This window comes from Podarcis muralis, chromosome 9, assembly GCF_964188315.1.
Source record: "Podarcis muralis chromosome 9, rPodMur119.hap1.1, whole genome shotgun sequence".
NCBI classification, from domain to species: Eukaryota; Metazoa; Chordata; class Lepidosauria; order Squamata; family Lacertidae; genus Podarcis; species Podarcis muralis.
The window spans coordinates 4,167,252-4,190,885 of NC_135663.1; the positions used below are offsets into that span (position 1 = coordinate 4,167,252).

At 47.1% G+C, this 23,634-nt stretch overlaps 1 protein-coding gene across 2 annotated transcripts in view; it reads right to left on the minus strand.

Moving 5' to 3' along the window:
• Positions 1 to 11,287, minus strand: part of LOC114604325 (PC-esterase domain-containing protein 1B-like) — a 40,069-nt gene extending 28,782 nt beyond the window's left edge. Inside the window, exon 1 of one of the 2 annotated variants that reach the window (XM_028744359.2) lies at positions 11,169 to 11,287. The gene's annotated coding sequence lies outside the window, so the exon portion shown is untranslated. Of the gene's footprint in view, positions 1 to 10,783; positions 10,917 to 11,168 lie in introns of those variants that run through there. The other variant, XM_028744360.2, reaches the window with a different exon arrangement.
• Between the last annotated feature and the right edge of the window lie 12,347 nt (positions 11,288 to 23,634).

The following is a 23,634-nucleotide window of genomic DNA, read 5'->3' on the forward strand; positions in this document are numbered from 1 at the left end:
AAAAGAGCCGCAAAAACAAAAACGCAAAATAAATTGCAAAAACAGACAGACCTCAGCGTAACACTCAAAACAAGTGTGGCACTCAAACTGGAAGTGTAAGACTCAGAATGGAGCATGTTCGAAAGTTGTTTGAATACCAAGGCATTTGAGAACCAAGGTACCACTATACTGTTTCAAACATATTAAGCCACCCTTAGCTTAGTGATTGCATGCTAATCAGCAGTGCCAGAATGTTTTCCACAACAAATATCACTTCTTTAACCACCTTGTTTTTGTTGATAAAACATTTAATAAAATTGAAATCATAAATGTATTTTTGTTCTCCCTGTTCAATTAAGCTGTTGGCTAACTAAAGCACATGTATATTCTCCACCTCTGAAATAATATACACTATTTGAAACACTAGTTGAGTGTGGCACTCAAAACGGAGCATGTTCAACTTCCAAAATAAGTTCGCAAACCGGAACACTTACTTCTGAGTTTGCTGTGTTTGGGTTCCAAGTTATTAGAGTACCAAGGCGTTTGAGAACCAAAGTACCACTGTATTTACTGTATTGGAAACACACCGGAAAATGGATTGTAACTCCAAGAGGCATAGCTGGCCTGGCCCATAAATTCTTCCTGCCGCTATTAAATGTGGGTTGTTAGAGAAGCAGACCCCCACCTCTATCTCTCAGGCCTGACAGTTGTTTATATTTGCTAGGTTCAAATTCCTAACAGGAGCTCCTCGTACCTGCTACATTCCAGAGGCATAACACAGCTGTGAATTATTGGCAGGATCGCAGAGTTAATAGTATTGTTGGCACGCAGCCCAGACCACAAGACCTTAATGCAGCGATTCTCCAACTTGGGTCCCCAGCTAGACTACAACTCCCATCATCCCTAGCTAGCAGGTCAGGGATGATGGGAGTTGTAGTCCAACAACAGCTGGGTAGCCAGAGAAACACTGTCTTACTTATTAATTTGCCAATTGCATTTAGCAACCACCTCATGCATGTAAACCCCTAGAATCTGACCCCGAGTTTGGGGCTTCAATGCAGATCGGGAGCGGCATTGGTGCTGCGTAACTCATTGTCTAGGGATGCGGGTGGCACTGTGGGTTAAACCACAGAGCCTAGGACTTGCCGATCAGAAGGTTGGCGGTTCGAATCCCAGCAACGGGGTGAGCTCCCATTGTTCGGTCCCTGCTCCAGTAAAGCGAGATGAGCGCCACAACCCCAGAGTCGGCCACAACTGGACCTAACGGTCAGGGGTCCCTTTACCTTTTAACTCATTGTCTAGACTGGCATCATTTTGCAAGACATTTATCTGTACACTGCTTAGTTATCCAAATAGCTTCCAAACTATCTTTGAGCATAAATCCAATTCTTTTTTAAAAAAATAGCCATGCATAATTGAAACGCACAACAAAACAATTTCATAGAAACGTTAAAACAAAAACATGTACAGTTGTACCTTGGATCTCGAACGGCTTAGTTGCTGAACGTTTCAGCTCCCGAACAATCGAAACCCGGAAGTGAGTGTTCCAGCTTTTGAACATTTCTTTTGGAACCTAGACGTCTGGTGGGGCTTCCGATTGGCTGCAGGTGCTGCAGGCATAGGCAAACTCAACCCTCAAGATGTTTTTGGAATACAACTCCCATGATCCCTAGCTAACAGGACCAGTGGTCAGGGATTATGGGAATTGTAGTCCCAAAACATCTGGAGGGCCGAGTTTGCCTATGCTTTATGGGGTATTCTGGAGCTCACATAGAGTCCTTAAGTGGGTTCCCTATCGGTAGGAGAAAACAGAGGCCAACTGGAATACAGTGGTACCTCAGGTTAAGAAATTAATTCGTTCTGGAGGTCCGTTCTTAACCTGAAACTATTCTTAACCTGAGGTACCACTTTAGTTAAGGGGGCCTCCCACTGCCGCTGCGCCACTGCTGCACGATTTCTGTTCTCATCCTGAAGCAAAGTTCTTAACCTGAAGCACTATTTCTGGGTTAGCGGAGTCTGTAACCTGAAGCGTATGTAACCCGAGGTACCACTGTATATTGAGAAGCAAAGTGGCTAGTAAGCCTGATCTTTATTAAAGGAACTGTTGCAACAGGGTCCCCACTCAACACACGCAGGAGGGAGGAGAACCCTGAACAATGGTGCACAAGCCCTTATACAGAATTTTGAAATTGCCCACCCTGTAGCCGAAGATCACCCTCAAAACATCATGCATACACCACAGAAGGAGGCGGTCTACAGCAGAAATCCTGCCTGCCAGGATACCTGATAATGGTCACTGATTGCTCTACCTGGGCAGCCTGGCCATTCTTTTGTGATGGTTAATACTTTAGTTCCTGAATCCAGGTCACAAGCTCACCCTATTCATACACAAATACACCCTTAAGACAGGATTTGCAAGCATAAAGACAATGGGAAGGCTTTCCCCATTTGCCTCCCTGACTGGAGAGGAATATTTGAGGTCATTGGGGGAGTCAAAATGGCTCCAGGATTGCTCTCCCACACTGTTTCAGACACAAGATTCATGTATTTCGATATGTGTGCATTTATGAACATTTATTCTATATTTGAGACCTTAAAATTCTTAGAACACTTGGAGCAACAAACCCTCCAGACTGAGCCATCAATGGAGAGACAAAGAATGCGATGAAGTCAACTTTAAAGATGTTTCACTCCATTGTTACGTCGCCATCAGGGAAGAAGCACTCATGTTCTGCTGCAATGCACGGAGCGGGAAGTATTTTTATTTATTTTTTGCAAAAAACAAGTTTTGGGGGGGGGGGAATGTGGGACTGAAAGAACAGGTGAGGCAATTAGTTCACCTAAGAGCCAAATCCTTAACAAATCAGACCAGCAGTGTCAAGGGATACAAGCTCAATCGCCTCTCCGTTTTGCAAAGCCGGAATCCAAAACCATTATCTGCCTTAAAGGCAGAATTTAACAGAGCAACACCCACGCACCTCCGCAGAGTGTGTCATCTGCAGAGGGCAGCAACCACAACAGCAGACAAAACTGAAAACTTCCGGCACCGAAAATAAGTACCAGAACAAAAGCCAAGTGTTTATTCGGCTCTAGGACTGCCGAGTGCTTTTTAACACTGGAAACTTGCTGACGATAGGGGTTTAGCAGCAAAGCAGCCAGTATCACGAAGGAAACAATCTTGAATAATTTGATAGAAAAGGGAAACAAACAAATGCCCAAGGATCTCTCTAAACCGTTGGAGTTTTTTTGAGAGGGAGAGAGAATTGGCTTTATACCTGCCAAACATGGCTCATTGTTTAAGCAAGCCTAAAGAAGTGCAGAAGTTTGGAATAAATGAATGACTGAATAAATAAATCCTGACTTCACATGTATACTGATGGCTCCCAGTTGTCAGCAAATGACCAGCAAAAGGAACTTGGGGATATATTTTGGTGGGCAGATGAATGAGACTGTTAGCCCAGTTAGCAGCTGTGAAAAAGGTTACTGATCGTTAGTAAAAGGAAGGGGTGGGGGGAAAACGTGCCAATATTGAAATGCAAATATATAGCTCTACCACGTATGGAATGCTCCTTCAATGCTTGTTGACCTTCAAAAGGGGTGTAGTAAAGTTGGAAATGGGCAGAAACTCCTGTAAGGAAAAATGTCAATATTTGGGGGCTTTCTAGTTTAGAGAAAAGGCAGGTAAAGATGTATAAGACACAGGCATAGAAGATTATGCATGAGGATAGGTAGATCCACCTGTGACTTCGGTCTGAAACACATTCCCAGAAAACTTTATTAATTTCATTAAAAATTATGCAATGCCTGACTGTAAAAACCAAAACCTCAAAGCAGTTCACAAGAAAAGATTAAACAATTTAAATTATTACATTATTTAAATTATTAAATTTAAAAGAATTGAAATTATCCCTAAGAAACAAGAACTTATTAGGCTAAAATAACATTAGCCTAAAGACAGATCAACTTTCCAAACATCTGTGACCTCTGGCTTATTCCCCTCAATGCTTTGGTGGAGATGCTGAATTTGCCTGCCTCTCCTCCTCCTCTAATCCTCTAACTCTTTCTTTTAAAACAGGTTATTTATTGTTTTATTCTTTTCATGAAGAAGAAGAGGAGGAGTTTGGATTTGATATCCCTCTTTATCACTACCCGAAGGAGTCTCAAAGCGGCTAACATTCTCCTTTCCCTTCCTCCCCCACAACAAACACTCTGTGAGGTGAGTGGGGCTGAGAGACTTCAGAGAAGTGTGACTGGCCCAAGGTCACCCAGCAGCTGCATGTGGAGGAAAAAAATATCGTAGAATTGTAGAGTTGGAAGGGACCCTGAGGATCATCTAGTCCAACCCCCCTGCAATGCAGGAATATGCAGCTGTCCCATACGGTGATCGAACCTGCAACCTTGGCGTTATCAGCACCATACTCTAACCAACTGAGCTATCCAGGCTGAGCGGAGACGTGAACCCGGTTCCCCAGATTAGGAGACTACTGCTCTTAACCGCTACACCACACTGGCTCTCCAGTGTGGTGAGCAGCTTTGAGGCTTTGTTCCAATCGAGCCGCATATAAATCCTGAGAAATAAATCATATAAATGTGTTTTCGATTGCAGGCGCCTAGAGGGCAGGGACTTAGTAGTTCTACACCTCTCTCTGCATACCCCTCACCCCAGCGCTGAAATATACCGGTAAATACTTCTCTAGCATGCTTAGCAGAGAAGTTGGTTGGCCCTCAACACGCTCCTAATGTCCGCCACTAACTTTGGTTTTCAATCAGAATTATGGAAATAAGGAATTCGGAAGCCTTTTGTTGAACAGTCACGACAAGGTTAAAAGAAAAACGCAGAAAGGTAGAGGCACTCAAGGAAATTGCAACCAAAAGGAGGAAAGAAGGAGCCACTGAAGCCTCAAAAACCACAGACCCAAACAACCAGTACACAACTAAACCAGAAGCTCTCTTGGACAACCTCCACAGCAAGGGATGTGAGCAAAGAAAAGAGGTTTCAAGCCCTTTTTTTTGCAAAAGCTGTCACGCAGCTGTAAATGACACAGTAAAGGTAAAAGGTAAAGGGACCCCTGGCCATTAGGTCCAGTCGTGGCCGACTCTGGGGTTGCGGGCTCATCTCGCTTTATTGGCCGAGGGAGCAGGCGTACAGCTTCCGGGTCATGTGGCCAGCATGACTAAGCCGCTTCTGGCGAACCAGAGCAGCGCACGGAAACGCTGTTTACCTTCCCGCCGGAGCGGTACCTATTTATCTACTTGCACTTTGATGTGCTTTCAAACTGCTAGGTTGGCAGGAGCAGGGTCCGAGCAACAGGAGCTCACCCCGTCGTGGGGATTCGAACTGCCAACCTTCTGATCTGCAAGTCCTAGGTTCTGTGGTTTAACCCACAGCATCACCCGCCTCCCGCATTCTTCCTTACCCTCCCCTAAACCCCACCAGGACCTACAATATCCATGCCCCCTCTTCTTTTAAGCTGCACAGCCAAAGCAAGCCTGGTCCAGCAAGGCTTGAAAAAGCATGTCCTCTAGTTCAGTGTCCTCCAAATATTGTTGGAATTGTGACCCTTAGCCAAGATCTATTCAAGATCCCAGGAGTTCCTTAGCAGTGGCACTGACTCTGGCATTCTTCCTTAAAGGACCCCTGACCATTAGGTCCAGTCATGGCCGACTCTGGGGTTGTGGCGCTCATCTCGCTTTATTGGCCGAGGGAGCCAGCGTACAGCTTCCAGGTCATGTGTGACTAAACCGCTTCTGGCGAACCAGAGCAGCGCACGGAAACGCCGTTTACCTTCCCACCGGAGCGGTACCTATTTATCTACTTGCACTTTGACGTGCGTTCGAACTGCTAGGTTGGCAGGAGCAGGGACCGAGCAACGGGAGCTCACTCCGTCGCGGGGATTTGAACTGCCAACCTTCTGATCGGCAAGCCCTAGGCTCTGTGGTTTAACCCACAGCGCCACCCGCATTATAAATGACACAGTAGCTCTTACCATAACGATAATGGAATCATAGAATTGCAGAGCTGGTAGGGACCCCCAGGGTCATCTAGACCAACCTCCTGCAATGCAGGGGTCTCAGCTAAAGTATCCAGGACAGATGGCCACCCAACCTCTGCTCAAAAACCTCAAAGGAAGGTTTCTTGCCAAACGCAAGGTGGTTCTTTTAAAACAAGATTGAGAAGCAATACAAAGCACAAGTGAGCAAGATGATTAAAGATTTTACTGTACAGTCACACCTCATGTTACGTCCGCTTCATGTTATGTTCTTTCAGGTTACGTCCCACGGCAACCCGGAAAGGGTTACTTCTGGGTTTCGCCGCTCACGCATGCGCAGAAGCACAAAATGATGTCATGCACAGAAGCGGTGAATTGCAACCCCACGCATGCGCAGACGCGCCACTGCGGGTTGTGCTCTTTTCATGTTGCAAACGGGCCTGTTCGCAACCAGAGGTACCACTGTACTTAATTCATTCCGGAGGCCCGTTCTTAACCTGAAACTGTTCTTAACCTGAAGCACCACTTTAGCTAATGGGGCCTCCTGCTGCTGCTGCGCCATGTGAGCACGATTTCTGTTCTCATCCTGAAGCAAAGTTCTTAACCCGAGGTACTATTTCTGGGTTAGTGGAGTCTGTAACCTGAAGCATAAGTAACCTGAAGCGTATGTAACCCGAGGTACCACTGTATTCTAAATAGCAAGCAAAATATAGATAGCAAGCAAGCACTTCAATTTGCCACTTGGAAGCCCTCAAGAAGCGGCGAAGTGACTCCCCCAGGTAGCCGCAGTTTGCACTACCCTGTGGCCATCAGTCCTTGCATGAGCTTCTCCCAATTCTGCCCCAAACCATCCAATTTATAGATAGCTAGCCTGTGTGGGGGACACGGGTGGCGCTGTGGGTAAAAGCCTCAGCGCCTAGGGCTTGCCGATCGAAGGGTCAGCGGTTCGAATCCCCGCGGCGGGGTGCGCTCCCGTTGTTCGGTCCCAGCGCCTGCCAACCTAGCAGTTCGAAAGCACCCCCGGGTGCAAGTAGATAAATAGGGACCGCTTACTGGCGGGAAGGTAAACGGCGTTTCCGTGTGCGGCTCTGGCTCACCAGATGCAGCTTGTCACGCTGGCCACGTGACCCGGAAGTGTCTCCGGACAGCGCTGGCCCCCGGCCTCTTGAGTGAGATGGGCGCACAACCCCAGAGTCTGTCAAGACTGGCCCGTACGGGCAGGGGTACCTTTACCTTTAGCCTGTGTGGCCAACCAAACTGGCTACGTGCAGATGATCATTCATTACTGGCTACGTGCAGATTATTCCTTAGCTGCCCCCTTCCAATGCCTCACTTTCTCAAAACAATGTCCAACATCAAAGAAGGGAACCAGCACTATCACTTCCTCCCAACTAATTAGGACATTAAAAGCTGTTCTTCATGCCATCAAAGAACTTAACAAGAGCCAGGGAGCGGGAAGGAACAGAGGCAGGGAGCGTAACCATGTCAGATCACTAACAATTTATCTTCCAGATAGATTGCCCATACAGAAGGAGAGTTAGATATTTGGCTATACAGTGGTACCTCTGGTTGCGAAAGGGATCCCTTCCGGAGCCTCGTTAGCAACCTGAGAGGAATGCAACCTGCATCTGCGCACGTGCGGGTCGCAATCCGCCTCTTCTGCGCATGATGTTATTTTGTGCGTCTGCGAATGCACGAGCAGCGAAACCCAGAAGTAACCCTTCCCGGTACTTCCGGGTTGCCGCGGGACGCAACCTGAAAAGTCGTGACCTGAACTGAACGTAACAAGAGGGTATGACTGTACTTTCCCTCTGGCACCCACTTGTGAATATTCCCCACCCACCCCTCAGTAATCGCAAGCCCAGGGACTTTTGACAGGTGGAAATTCAACAGGTCCTGCTCAGTGACAGGGAACTCTGGCAGGGTGGGGAGGGGGGGCAACTGTGCCAGAGTACAGCCAAAAACCAGAATCAAAGAGCAGATGTTGGCAAAGAAGAGTGTTTGAGACGGCTCCAGGAAATTCCAGGCGTATGGCAGCCCTAGAACAGCTCTCTGCACCACTTTGCCAGAAATACGTCTGGATTAGTGTTGGCAATGTGGTCTGTCCCATGTGGAAAACCATGTGCCAGAAGGTCAGCCCTGGTAGGAAGTCGCTTTACTCCTGAAGCCTGTCCAGCAGAGAAACTACAGCAGATCTGTAGTTACAGATCTGTAGAAACTACAGATCTGTAGTTTAAGCAGAGGCTTGACAACCATATGTCAGGAGTGCTCTGATGGTGTTTCCTGCTTGGCAGAGGGTTGGACTCGATGGCCCTTGTGGTCTATTCCAACTCTGATTCTATGATCTGGGAAGATGCATAGAATTGGAAGGGAACCCGAGGGTCATCTAGTCCAACCCCATGCAATGCAGGTCAGGACTGGTTTAGAAATTGCCCTGTGTGATAGCATTAGCCTGTCAGAACCATACACCAGTTCTGAGCAGGGTCTGGGCTCTTTCACCGAAGGCCGAAGAAGCAACAGGGAGCACTTCCTACTTTGAGGAGGGTTTTATGCATGGCTAATTTAGTATCTTCATCAAGCTATCTTCAATTTAGTATCTTCATCAAGCTATCTACTATGGCCCCAGGTCTGCTTCACAGAATTGCAGAGTTAGAAAAGACTCTAAGTGTCATTAAAAGAAGAAGAAGAAGAGTTTGGATTTGATATCCCGCTTTATCACTACCCGAAGGAGTCTCAAAGCGGCTAACATTCTCCTTTCCCTTCCTCCCCCACAACAAACACTCTGTGAGGTGAGTGGGGCTGAGAGACTTCAGAGAGGTGTGACTGGCCCAAGGTCACCCAGCAGCTGCATGTGGAGGAGCGGAGATGCGAACCCGGTTCCCCAGATTACGGGACTACCGCTCTTAACCACTACACCACACTGGCTCTCAGTCCTACCCTCTGCAAAGTCACTGACAGTTCAGGCCTTATGAGCATATATGTGAGATTAAGGTTTTTGGTCCCTGGCATCCATCAGTTTACACTTGTTTACATTGAATTGCATTTGTCCTTTTACTACGCATTCACTCCAGTTTGGAGATGTCCTTTTGGAGTTCTTCACAATCTCTTTTTGCTATAATAATAATTTTTTATTTATAACCCGCCCTTCCCAGTTCAAAAACCGGGCTCAGGGCGGCTAACAACAAATTTAAAACACTTAAATATAAAAGCAGCATAAAAGAGGTATAAAAACATGAATAACAATAAAATTCGAAAATCAGTTTAGGGGAAATAAGCCTTAGATAATCCCCAGGGCTAGCTGGCTGAATTGGTCCTACTTGGGCCAGCGAGGAGGCCAGGGAAGAATTAGCTGTGGGGTCTCAGAGTGGGCAATCTTCATAAAAGGGGAGGGGGAGGGAAGAGAAGGGAATAAAAGATCAGGCTGAATTCAAATTAAAGGCCAGGCGGAATAGCTCTGTCTTACAGGCCTGACGGAAGGAGGTTAAATCCTGCAGGGCCCTGGTCTCATGGGACAGAGCATTCCACCAGGTCAGAGCCATCACTGAAAAGGCCCTGGCCCTGGTAGAGGATAGTCTGACTTCCTTAGTGCCCGGGACCTCTAAACTATGGTTATTCATGGACCTTAAGGTCCTCTGCGGGGCAGACGAAGAGAGGCGGTCCTATAGATACGAGAGCCCCCTAAGCCACAAAGGGCTTTAAAGGTCAAAATCAGCACCTTAAACCTGACCTGATATTCCACCGGGAGCCAGTGCAGCTGGAAAAGCACTGGGTGAATATGCTCCCATGGCAGGGACCCCGTGAGGAGCCTCACTGCAGCATTCTGCACCAGCTGGAGTTTCTGGGACAGCTTCAAGGGCAGCCCCACGTAGAGCAAACTACAGTAGTCAAGCCTGGAGGTGACCGTCGCATGGATCACTGTGGCCAGGTCTGGGCAGGAAAGGTAAGGACGCAGTAAGGTATGTTGTAAGGACGCAAAACAGTTTAGCATCATCAACAAACTTGGCCACTTCACTATTCACACAGAACTCTGTATCGTTTAAGAGCAAGTTTAAAAGCACAGAGCCCCCCGCCCAAACCGTGGGGAAACGCCAGCTCCCTCAGCCTGAAAGCGAGATGGGCGCCGCACCCCATAGTCGCCTTTGACTGGACTTAACCGTCCAGGGCTCCTTTACCTTTTCTCCCTTTTAACACATCTCTCCATTTGGAGAGCTGTTCGTTTGTTCCTACCATTTCCTTCCTGCAACTTCACCAATTCCTGGTTCCAAAGAGGACCTCTTCTCTCGCCTTCGCAGCATTTGCCCCGCGTCGTCTCGCTGCTCTTAAATTTCGCAAACCCCGTCCCGCAAAACCACCGCTTTTCCAACCCACCACGTCCTTTCCCCCATCTCCAAATAAGAGAACTCGCTTGCCGCAATGCTTCGGGAGTCGCCTGGGCATGTTTCGGACACTGCCTGCCTACGACCTCCTTGAAAGCCAAAACGCGAACCCCGCAAGGTTAGACCAGCCCCTGCCATGTCCCCTTGGATGCGCAGAACAGACCCAGGCAGCCATCCCGAGCGGCGGCCGCTCCAGTCTCAGGGAGTTCCAGGGTCGCCCTCGGAAAGTGGCGGCAGGGGTTGGACTATGAGGGTCCCTTCCAACGCTACCATTCTCTCGTTCTACAAGTCCCGAGGCCGCTCTCCCCGGGACGGAACCCCCCTTCCCTCTGGCCACCCTGCGCGTCAGCGGCCCGGAGCGCGACACTCGAACCCAGAGCTCTGCAACGCCCAGCTCGCCCCGGCCAAGACGGCGCCTCCCCGCCAAGCCCTTCTCACCGCTCACAGGCTGCCTGCCCGAGCTGGCAGGAGGCGCTCCAGCAGGGGCAAGAGCGCGCGTCCGCACGCGGGCAGGCAGCAGCAGCACGCCCCCCGCCCGGTGCGCCTAAGCCCCGCAGGCGGACAGAGAGAGATGCGCCCAGGAGCCGCAGGAGGAGAGCTTTTCCCCGAGAGAGACGAGCAGAGCTGCAAGCCGCCCCTCTATTCACTCCCCGAGACGCCACTCCGGGCCAGCCCCAGCTGGATTGGACGTCCTGAGGGCCAGGGAGGCGAGGACTTCGGAGATCGGCCCCCTTTCCATGCAGCTCCGCAAACTTCGCGGAGTTTTCCTGCAAAGCGCGCAAAACGGAAAAGCAACGCGTGGGAAGCAGGTGCGCGCGCTTACTTTCCGTTTGGAGATGCTCCTGGAGAGCTCTGGGCACTTTGGGAATTTCCAGCAACTGGTGCCCGCTTTCAGCAAAGCCTTCCCCAGCCACTGTTTGTTCCCGCCTTAAAAATAAAAAAAAGCAAGTCAGAAATCCGGGAGGTTTTTGCCTCAGCAAAGGGAAAGGAAACCGAAAGCGGCGAGCGTCTCCTGCTGCGTTTCCATAGTTTTGCCCAATCCGGACTCTGCCAGATCTGAGTCATCCTAAAGCAGAGACGCGACTGGATGCGGCTCTCCCCGGCAGAGAGAAAGGATCCCTCTTAGGATCTTCCCGTGGATTTTACGCAGTGCCCTGTCTGTCCGGAATGATTCTTTGCAGGGGCTAGTTCTAAGGGGACAGGGCTGAAACCAAATAGTAGAATAAACGCGCGCGCACAAAGCTTGTTGAAGTTTTAAGTGTAATGTACTGTACATAAAAGGCTGTGTTTAACAGCGTTGTATTTAGAAGTGCTGCATAGGAAGTTCTTTAAACACAAATCTAGTGTTTTTCCATTGTGCATGAGCAAAACTAATCCCATGAGCCACCACGGGATGTAACCTGAGAACTGGTGTAAGTGAATTTACCCCTAGAGGACGCCTGCACACCACAGAAGCAGTGTATTACAATCTTGGAGAGATACACCCTTTTAATAAAGATGCTTAATATCTTACTCTGGGAGTAGAGAGGAACTTTATGGAACTGAAACTCGCTTGTGATGGGAAGTTTTCCTTCTGCACATTCTTTTCTCACCCACCCTAGAATGTTCAGTTCACATTGAGTTCATGAAACATCGTACCCTGACCTGTTCTTAATGCATGGTGGACCACATCTACGGAATGTGCTAGTTATGCTCTTTTAAGTCTTGCTATATCAATCATTAGTAATTGTTATATCAATCATTAGTAATTGTTTAATAAGGAGGTTTTCATGCCTGTCTAATTCTGTGTTCCCTTTCCCAACCTTTAATCTATTGATGATCAATGTCTATATGCAACCCTTGCATTGTATTTGTGTTAACCAATCAGCAACAAGCACATATCTGGCAATGCTGTAATATTCAATAAAAGGGACTCCCCGAGACATGCTTGGTAGATGCCTCCCGTATGACACTTTCCATTCGTCTGTCGTTTATTTCAACCCAACACGCTTGTTTTTGCAGTGTATTATTTTGTTATTTTGTAACTCGGTATTTAAGACTGTTCTGTAGTAAAGCTTGAAATTCATTCTGGCGGTGGAGAGAATTAATTTCTACACAAGGTTCAGGCCAGAGATACTAGCTGTACAATCATAGAATTGTGGAGTTGGAAGGAATATCCTACAGTGCAGGAATCTCAGCTAAAGCATCCATGACAGATGACCATCAAGCCTCTGCTTAAAAACCTCCAAGGAAGGAGAGAGTCCGCCTTCTCCCAAGGAGTCCATTCCACTGTCAAAACAACTCTTATCATCAGAAAGCTGTTGGAATCCCCTTTATCATCTTGGTTGCCCTCCTCTGCACACCTTCCAGCTTCTCAACATCCTTCTTAAATTGTGGTGCCCAGAATTGGACACAGTATTTCAGCTGTGGCCTGACCAAGGCAGAATAGAGTGGGACTATGACTTCCCTTGATATGGACACTAGACTTCTGTGGATGCAGCTTGGAATAGCATTAGCTTTTTTTTGCTGCTGCATCACACTGTGGACTCATGTTAAGTTTGTGGACCACCCAGACCCCTAGATCCTTTTCACATGTGCTGCTAGGAAGCCAGGTGTCCCCCATCCTCTATTTGTGCATCTGGTTCTTCCTGTCTTAAGTGCAGAACCTTACATTTGTCCCTATTGCAATTCATTTTACAGTGGTACCTCCGGTTAAGAACAGGCCTTCAGAACAAATTAAGTTCTTTGTTGTATACGGTGGTACCTCGGGTTAAAAACTTAATTCATTCTGGAGGTCCGTTCTTAACTGAAACTGTTCTTAACCTGAGATTCCACTTTAGCTAATGGGACCTTCTGCTGCCGCCATGCAATTTCTGTTCTCATCCTGAAGCAACGTTCTTAACCTGAGGTACTATTTCTGGGTTAGCGGAGTCTGTAACCTGAAGCATCTGTAATCTGAAGCATCTGTAACCCGAGGTACCACTGTATTAGTTTGGTCCCAGGTCTCCAATCTGTTAAGGTCATCCTGAATCCTGTTTCTGTCTTCTGTAGCATTAGCTACCCCTCCCAGTTTGGTATCATCTGCAAATTTGATGAGCTTCCTCTCAATTCCTTCATTCATTTTAACTCATAAAAAAGAGAGAGAGAGATTCCTCTGTCATGACTTCTTTTTGAGAAACTCATGCTAGGTCTTAGTGATCACAGCATCCTTTTTTATGTGCTCACAAACCGACTTTTGAATTATCTGTTCTAGGACCTTTCCTGGTGTTATAGGAATTCTATATATATATAAAATAAATGTTCATAAATGTACAAGGCAAACACATACATAAGTATATAAACCACGTGTCTGACATAGTTTAGGAGAACAATCCTGAAGCCATTTTGACTCTCCCAAATGGACCTCAAATATTTCTCTGCAAGGAGGAAGGAAATGGGAAAAGCTTTCCAATTGTCTTTGGATTGTAGGGGCTTACACCTCCCTTTTCAAATACAGTCTGGCAAGTATCTGTTAAGCTGAGCACACTCTCAATATGCGTAAGACATTCAGGAAGTATTTACCTTCTCAAAGGAATGGCCAGGCTACCCAGAAAAGGCAATCAGGTAAGGCATTATCAGGTATCCTAGCAGACAGGAGAGAAGCAACACATTCAAATTTCTGCTGGGGACCACCTACTTCTGTGATGCATGTATGCTGTTTTGGGAGCTACAGGGGAGGCAATTTCAAAAGTCTATATAAGAGCTTGCACACCAATGTTCTGGGTTCCTCTCCACCCTCCCTGCGTGGGTGAGCAGACCCGGTTGCAACAGATCAATAAAGATCAGGTTTACGAGCTGCTTTGCTTCTCAATATTCTCTGGTTGGCCTCTGTTATTTTCTCCTACTGATAGAAAACTACATAAGGGCTCTATATGGGCTCTTGGATACCCCGTAAGGGAGAAAGGAGCAGTTTTTTTCTTATAACACTGGTATAAAGTGCTCTGCAGATGCTGCCTCAGGGGAGCCTGCTGGGATCCAGTGAGTCTCCTCTCTCCCAACATAGGGCCCATGGGGAGAGCGGGGTCCCAGAGCTACATGGCGGAGGGGGGGGGAGTCAGGGCACGGAGGGTCCTCCTCCTTTCCTGCATGTGAGGGCAGCACCCTGTTGCAACAGATCAATAAAGATCAGGCTTACGAGCTGCTTTGCTTCTCAATATTCTCTTGGTTGGCCTCTGCTCTTTTCTCCGACCGATGGAGAACCTGCAAAGGACTCCATAAGGGCTCTTGTGTCCCCCATAAGGGAATAAGGGCAGATTTTCTATGCTTCCAATAACTGTTTTATGAATTGCAGCTGTCAGCTGGGGTTTTTTCTGCACTTCATTTCCAGCAACCTCACACTTTGCAAAAAAAAAGGAAAACCATGCACATATATTCCTGTGACCCAGCATAACAATTAAAGCAGTCCATAAAAGCTTGTGCCATTATGCATTCCTCAGTCTTCAAGGTGCCACAAGGCTATTTATTGGCTAGCTGGTGTGTTTTTTTAAAGCATGCTAGTGATTGGACATAGTCAAGGAGCTAAGGAAAGACACTATCCCAGCATTGTCCAGAAGTGATCAATCTCTTTGCAGATAAGAATCGGTTGCTTGCATTTAAATTCCATTGTGAGGAGTCGTTTCACTCCAAGGAAACAATTACCGTAACTACAAACCCCAAAGACTGAATTATTCTGTTCTGTCATTTGGAACCAGAAAATGTGGTTGGCTCAACCAGGCTGACTTGGTTAAAACATACATTAATTGCTTTGATCTAATAATTAAAACTACAAATAAATTAGGTTGCCATATTTTGAAGAGAGCAAAAAACAGGACACATTTGTCAACTTCTACTTTTAACTATGGGACGCAGGTGGTGCTGTGGTCTAAACCACTGAGCCTCTTGGGCTTGCCGATCGGAAGTTCGGCGGTTCGAATCCCCGGGACGGGGTGAGCTCCCATCGCTCTGTCCCAGCTCCTGCCAACCTAGCAGTTCGAAAGCACGCCAAAGTGCAAGTAGATAAATAGGTACTGCTCCGGCGGGAAGGTAAACGGCGTTTCCGTGCACTGCTCTGGTTCGCCAGAAGCGGCTTAGTCATGCTGGGCACATGACCCGGAAGCTGTAAGCCGGCTCCCTCGGCCAATAAAGCAAGATGAGCACCGCAACCCCAGAGTCATTCGCAACTGGACTTAACTGTCAGGGGTCCTTTACCTTTACTTTTAACTATGGATCGCAATGACGACTCTCATTTTTTCATGTTGGAAGTAGTCTTGACTGTGTGGAAAAGTGGCATGGACTGCAAGAAGATCAAACGTATCCATTCTGAAGGAAATCAGCCCTGAGTGCTCACTGGAAGGACAGATCCTGAAGCTGAGGCTCCAATACTTTGGCCACCTCATAAGAAGAGAAGACTCCTTGGAAAAGACCCTGATGTTGGGAAAGATGGAGGGCACAAGGAGAAGGGGACGACAGAGGATGAGATGGTTGGATGGTGTTCTTGAAGCTACCAGCATGAATTTGATCAAACTGCGGGAGGCAGTGGAGGACAGGAGTGCCTGGCGTGCTCTGATCCATGGGGTCACGAAGAGTCGGACACGACTAAACGACTAAACAACAACAACAACAAATGTATGTAATAATCCAATCTCCAGTGGGGTTGCTGAGTTGCTCAGCTGCATCAGAAAGATGCAGATGGACCCAAGAAAATCTTCTACTAAAAACAATTTGAAAAAAGAAAGATGCAGGTGGCTGTACAACAGAGATTTCCCTGAGCTGTGACTCCTATGATGAATTTTAAGGGGTCTGTTGGCGGGGGATCCCTAAAGGAATGGCAGACAGATACAAACTCTGAGCAAAAACAAAGCCTATTATTGAAATAAGTTTGTTCAGGGACAAGTCTCTCTCAAGGAGCCACAGGAGGACTGCGGTGTGCTTTTTACCTTTATAAGTGAAGAACATTCTTATGCACGGGTAGGCAACCTAAGGCCCGGGGGCCGGATCCAGCCCAATCGCCTTCTAAATCTGGCCCACAGACAGTCCAGGAATCAGCGTGTTTTTACATGAGGAGAATATGTCCTTTTATTTAAAATGCATCTCTGGGTTATTTGTGGGGCATAGGAATTCGTTCATTTCCCCCCCAAAAAATATAGTCCGGCCCCCCACTAGGTCCGAGGGACAGTGGACCAGCCCCCTGCTGAAAAAGTTTGCTGACCCCTGTTCTTATGCATGTCTATGGTACACATGTGTCTCCTATCAGCCCATGATATGGTTAGAGCAAAACATTTTACAGTGGTACCTCAGGTTACAGATGCTTCAGGTTACACACTCCGCTAACCCAGAAACAGTACCTCAGGTGAAGAACTTTGCTTCGGGATGAGAACAGAAATTGTGCGGTGGCAGCAGGAGGCCTCATTAGCTAAAGTGGTGCTTCAGGTTAAGAACAGTTTCAGGTTAAGAACGTACCTCCAGAACGAATTAAGTTCTTATCCCGAGGTACCACTGTATAACCATCACAACACACAGTGGCAAGGCAAAGCCAATCCAGGGATTTTTCACAAAGCCTTCACATCCTTCCTTTATTCGTTAACTTTTGATTAAATGCCGCTATTCCTCAACATCCTCATTAATTAACTAATGATGAATTGCAGCGGTTCTCCGTGGCTGACTCCATTCTTCTATATTGACTTACGATTGATATGGTCGTTCTAACCTGCTGAATTCCTTGCTTTCTGCCAGAGCATGGGAAATCTGGTTGCTATAGTCGCTATCTATAAACATCAGTCTACTGAAAAGGGCCACCTGAAGTTCATGGGCATATGGCTAAGCTGCAAAATGAATTCAGATAAAACAAGAAAACAGAGCTTTCCCCTTTGCCTGCATTGCAGGGGGTTAGACTACAAGATCCATGGGGTCCCTCTTCCGACTCAACAGTTCTATGATCACATAGTATTTTATACTGAAATAAAAAAATTAAGATATATATATATATATATATATATGCAGGTTTTGGTGTCCTCGGGTGTCTTCCCGTGTAAAAGTTGGGGTGTCTAGGCGACGTTTCGACGAGGTCTCACTCGTCATCTTCAGGCTGGTGCTTTCGGCTTCTTGTTACTGGAACAGAGCAGGATCTCAGTGTTTGAGTTCCTATAAATACTGTTGAGGAGGTGTGGTGTATAGCCTCCAATGTTCTGGGCCGAGAGGAAGTTCCCAGGCTAGTGTGCCTTTTCTTCTTTTGTTCCTTAATTGCTTGAGGGATATCTTGAGTGATTTCTTGAGTGATATCCTGAGTACCACTTAGGTGGGTCATTAGGTGTGGATTAGTTGCTAAAGCCTTTGTGTCTTGACCTCTTGAACTTTGTGAAGAGTTTTTCTGAGAAGATGGCTGTACTGCACTTAGTTGTGCTCTGGCTTGGCTTCGTGTATAGGGGCGAGCTGTGGTTTTGTGGCCTGTGCCAGCCAGATCTGTGTAGGGATTGTAGGGGGGTGCAGCATCCGGAGGTGCCACCATGGTTTGGCTACTGGATGGTGTCTGTAATTTATCTGTGGAGAGGGTCTGGGTTTGGGTCTGGTGTGGTTGATTGGTGATGGCGTTCTGTGTGCCTCTGGATCTGGTGTCAGTTTTTGTGGGGAGGGCTAATTTCCAGATGTCTGGCAAGCGGGATGTGTCGTCACGCTTGTTCATGTTGTGAGGGTGTTTCTCTATCTCGATGGCTTCCATGATTATTCTCTTGTGGTGATGTTCCATGTTAGAGAGCAATTTGGAATCTGCAAAATTAATTTCGTGTCCTGTTTCTTTCATGTGTTGGAAAAGAGAGGAAGTTTTTTCTTCTTTTTTGACGGCATTCTTGTGTTCTGCGATACGTGCATTTATTCGTCTGTTTGTTTGTCCAATGTACGTGGCTGGGCAGACTTTGCAGGGTATTTCATAGACCCCTTGGTTTTCCAACTGGATTTTATCCTTGGGGTTTCTGAGGATATTGGCTATCTTTTGGTTGGCGCAAAAGGCTGTTTTGATATTGTGTTTATGGAGGATTTTGCTAATTTTATCTGTAGTGCCCTTGATATAAGGAAGGAGGGCCATGCCATTGTTTTCTTCTGTGTCTTGGTTTTTGGGGGGTGTTTCTTTTTGGATTAGCTTCGTAACCCTGTTTTGCTGGTATCCATTGGCAATTAACACATTTGAGAGATTCTGTAACTCAGTTGTCAAGTGGTCTTTGTCAGCCAGGCGTTTGGTTCTGGAGATGAGAGTCTTGGCTACGGAGTTTATTTGTGCAGGGTGGTGGTGTGATTGTGCATGTAAGTAGCGGTTGGTGTGTGTTTTTTTCCGGTAGATAGTGTGTCCTAGGGAGCCATCAGGTTTTTTGTAGATTAGGACGTCAAGGAAGGGAAGTTGGTTGTTGGTTGTTGGCTTCTATTTCTATAAATGCACGTATCGCAGAACACAAGAATGCCGTCAAAAAAGAAGAAAAAACTTCCTCTCTTTTCCAACACATGAAAGAAACAGGACACGAAATTAATTTTGCAGATTCCAAATTGCTCTCTAACATGGAACATCACCACAAGAGAATAATCATGGAAGCCATCGAGATAGAGAAACACCCTCACAACATGAACAAGCGTGACGACACATCCCGCTTGCCAGACATCTGGAAATTAGCCCTCCCCACAAAAACTGACACCAGATCCAGAGGCACACAGAACGCCATCACCAATCAACCACACCAGACCCAAACCCAGACCCTCTCCACAGATAAATTACAGACACCATCCAGTAGCCAAACCATGGTGGCACCTCCGGATGCTGCACCCCCCTGCAATCCCTACACAGATCTGGCTGGCACAGGCCACAAAACCACAGCTCGCCCCTATACACGAAGCCAAGCCAGAGCACAACTACAGCCATCTTCTCAGAAAAACTCTTCACAAAGTTCAAGAGGTCAAGACACAAAGGCTTTAGCAACTAATCCACACCTAATGACCCACCTAAGTGGCACTCAGGATATCACTCAAGAAATCACTCAAGATATCCCTCAAGCAACTAAGGAACAAAAGAAGAAAAGGCACACTAGCCTGGGAACTTCCTCTCGGCCCAGAACATTGGAGGCTATACACCACACCCCTCAACAGTATTTATAGGAACTCAAACACTGAGATCCTGCTCTGTTCCAGTAACAAGAAGCCGAAAGCACCAGCCTGAAGATGACGAGTGAGACCTCGTCGAAACGTCGCCTAGACACCCCAACTTTTACACGGGAAGACACCCGAGGACACCAAAACCTGCATACCTATACCCGTGAAAATCTACGAAAGCAAATATATATATATATATATATATATATATATATATATATATATATATATATATAAAATAAATGTTCATAAATGTACCAAGCCAACACGTACATAAATATATAAACCACATGTCTGAAGCAGCACAGGAAAACAGCCATGAAGCCATTTTGGCTCCCAAACTGACCAAATGTTTTCTTCAAAGTCAAAGGAAAATGGAAAAGCCTCCCCATTGTCTTTTCCTTCACAAATCCTGTCTTAAGGGTATGTTTGTGTGTGAATAGGGTGAGCCTGTGACCTGGCTCAGGAACTAAGTATTTGTCATTACAAAAGACTGGCCAGGCTCCCCAGGGTGTCCAATCAAGTAAGCGTTAACAGGTAACCTGCCAGACAGGAGGTAAACAACGCATTCAGATTTCTGTTGTAGACCACCCCTTTCTGTGATGTATGTATGATGTTTCAGGGGGTGGTCTTGGACTCCAGTGCGGGCAATTTAAACTGTCTATATAAGGGCGGACACACCTTTCTTTGGGGTCTTTCTCCTGCGTGTGAAGGGGGCACCCTGTTGCAACAGTTCAATAAAGATCAGGCTTACGAGCTGCTTTGCTTCTCAATATTCTATCCTCTGTTATTTTCTCCGACCAATGGAGAACCTGCAAAGGACTCTATAAGGGCTCTTGTGTCCCCCATAAGGGAATAAGGGCAGATTTCCGTTTATTACAGTTCGAATTCCAAAACGTTTGGAAACCAAGGCACGGCTTCCGATTGACTGCAGGAAGCTCCTGCAGCCGACTGGACGCCGTGTCGGACGTGTGGGTTCCAAAGAACTTTCGGAAACCGGAACACTCACTTCCGGGTTTGTGGCGTTCGGGAGCCCAAACGTTCGACTTGCAAGGCGTTTGGGATCCAAGGTACAACTGTACCATTAAATAGTAAGCTACCTGTTTATGCTACTGGGTGTTTGGGGGGGTGGGAGCATAACAAAAACAAGCCATCCCATATAAAAGGAGTTAAAATCTCAGTGCTCCAAATTCACAGCTCAAACTTGCAACTCTGCATGATCCTTCCTTAAAAAATAAAAAGCAATAATTGCATTGATGTCAGGTTTTCACTCGTACATCCAACTTTCTTGAATGCACTAATTAAAAAACAACTGCAGGCAGTGCTTTTTTCTGGGGGGGGGGATGTGGGGGGGGACGCATATCCCTAAACATTTTGTGAATCTTAAGTTTGGCCTCATGGAGGGGCAGTATTTCAATAGGGGTAGGAAAATGAGAGTACCCCTATACATTTTTTTAGGGGGGAAAGCACTGACTGAAGGAAACAAGGAACCGGAACAGACACGGACAGGCTTTTAAATAAGTGTTGCACCTCATTCTAGCCTCCAATTCCAGGTGCTTAATTTGTGGTTCATTTTGGGAACAAGGCAAAACGGAGACTCTGGTGTCTTTGGATATACGGAGGAACAACAGAAGGAGGTGAGTGCTCACTGGAAGGACAGATCGTGAAGATGAGGCTCCAAGACTTTGGCCATGAGAAGAGAAGACTCCCTGGAAAAGACCCTGATGTTGGGAAAGATGGAGGGCACAAGGAGAAGGGCACGACAGAGGACAAGATGGTTGGATAGTGTTCTCGAAGCTACCAGCATGAGTTTGACCAAACTGCGGGAGGCAGTGGAAGACAGGAGGGCCTGGCGTGCTCTGGTCCAGGGGGTCACAAAGAGTTGGACATGACTAAACGACTAAACAACAACAACAGAAGGAAGAGCACAAACTTCCTGCTCTGCCTCTATGGCTTCCCAGCCTGCTGCTTTTTCTAGGTCACACTATGCACACTTTCTCTACCTTTTGTGCAAATTGAGGGGCACTTGATGTCTCACACAGAGCCCTGTCTCTTTGCCTTCCTTAATGGCCCATCACTCAAGCAATGACCTCAACACAAGAACTAGCTTGGTTTACAGTATATGCTAACATTTGCTAGGATTATATGCATTTTAAAAATATTATTTTTCAGTATTTAAAAAATATTTCGACAACAATACAAATCCAATATTACAATAAACAAAAATATTCTGACGTCCCCCACTCCCATCCCTTTTGGGGTTTCTAATTTTATTTTAATTTATAACCTTGCATTTTCTTCATTATTCCAAGTATTAATTACCCCTTGGTTTCCCTTTAAGTTCTATTTTACCTGTTTGGTTTAAATTAGCCCTGCTAATGAATTTATGTGTGCACAATAACATTTCAAATAATCTACCATTTCCCCCCAGTCTCTGATACAAGTTTTTCTCCTCTTGATTCCTTATTGCTTCCGTTAGTTTTGCCATTTTGGCATAGTCCATAAGTTTATTCTGCCACTTCTCCTTAGTTGGTAAAGGTAAAGGGTAAAGGGACCCCTGACCATTAGGTCCAGTTGCGGATGACTCTGGGGTTGCGGCGCTCATCTCGCTTTATTGGCCGAGGGAGCCAGCGTACAGCTTCCGGGTCATGTGGCCAGCATGACTAAGCCGCTTCTGGTGAACCAGAGCAGCACAAAGAAACGCTGTTTACCTTCCCACCGGAGCGGTACCTATTTATCTACTTGCACTGGCATACTTTCAAACTGCTAGGTTGGCAGGAGTAGGGACCGAGCAACATGAGCTCACCCCATCACGTGGATTCAAACCACCAACCTTCTGATCGGCAAGCCCAAGAGGCTCAGTGGTTTAGACCACAGCGCTACCCGCGTCCCTTCCTTGGTTGGTAAAAGAGTAAAGGTAAAGGGACACCTGACCATTAGGTCCGGTCACTGATGACTCTGGGGTTGCGGCGCTCATCTCGCTTTATTGGCCAAGGGAGCCTGCGTACAGCTTCCGGGTCATGTGGCCAACATGACTAAGCCGCTTTTGTCGAACCAGAGCAGCGCACAGAAACGCCTTTGACCTTCCCGCCGGAGCGGTACCTATTTATCCACTTGCACTTTGACATGCTTTCGAACTCCTAGGTTGGCAGGAGCAGGGACTGAGCAACAGGAGCTCACCCCGTCGCGAGGATTTGAACCGCCAACCTTCCGATCGGCAAGTCTAGGTGCATTTTGCGACAGGGAATTTCATTAGCATAAGCAGTTTCTGAGCTCTGAGCGCAGTACTATGCCTAAGATTTCAGATTAAAACTGCAGAGTGGAAGAAAAGGAGAACCTTTTTCTGCCTCCCCATTTCCAGCTACTCTCTGAGGACTGGAGAAGAGACCCTCTTAAGACTATTAGGGGGTGGGTGAATTCTTGGGGGCGGGGGACAACAACTGCCCCCCCACCTAAGCCCATGAGCAGCTATTATTTCGGTGAGGCACGATGACACAAATGTGTGCGTAAAGTCGAGCGCCACATCCCAGAAAGGGCTCCTTTCTTTGCACCCTGCGAGCGCCTCTGGCTTCGTCGGAAGATTCGGATTTGGCGAAAACAGGATTCGGCGAAGCTCGCGTCCAAACCACGGAAACGCGACCGGCGCCTCCCTTCGCTTTCGTTTCCTCGAAAGCCTCCGACGGCGGGTCCCCTTTTCATAGCCCGGGAGTCGGTTTTTGGGGGGTGCGTCGGCAGTGTCTGCGTTTGGATGGAACGATTTCCGGGAAAGGCTTTGCTGAAAACTTGACACCAGTTACGGGAAATTCCCAAAGTGCAGCAAGGCTCTCCAAGAGCATCTCCAAAGGGAAAGCGCGCGCGCGCGCGCCTGCTTCCCACGCGCTGCTTTTTCCTTCTGCGCGCTTTGCAAGAAAACACTGCAAACTTTGCAGCGCTGCATGGAAAGGGGGCCGACCCCCTAAGTCCCTGAATTGCAATTCAGCGGGTTTGTTAGTCCGGTCCTATCTGAACCCAGGTGTCCTGGCAGAAGGGCTGCTGGAACCATTGGCCAGAACGGAGGAAACTCCGAATGCAAAAGCTGGGTTCATGAGCATCCTTAAGCGCAGAGATGTGTGTCCTTGGTGCTGGAATGCGTATGGGACAGAGACAGATTTATGGATACTAACAAG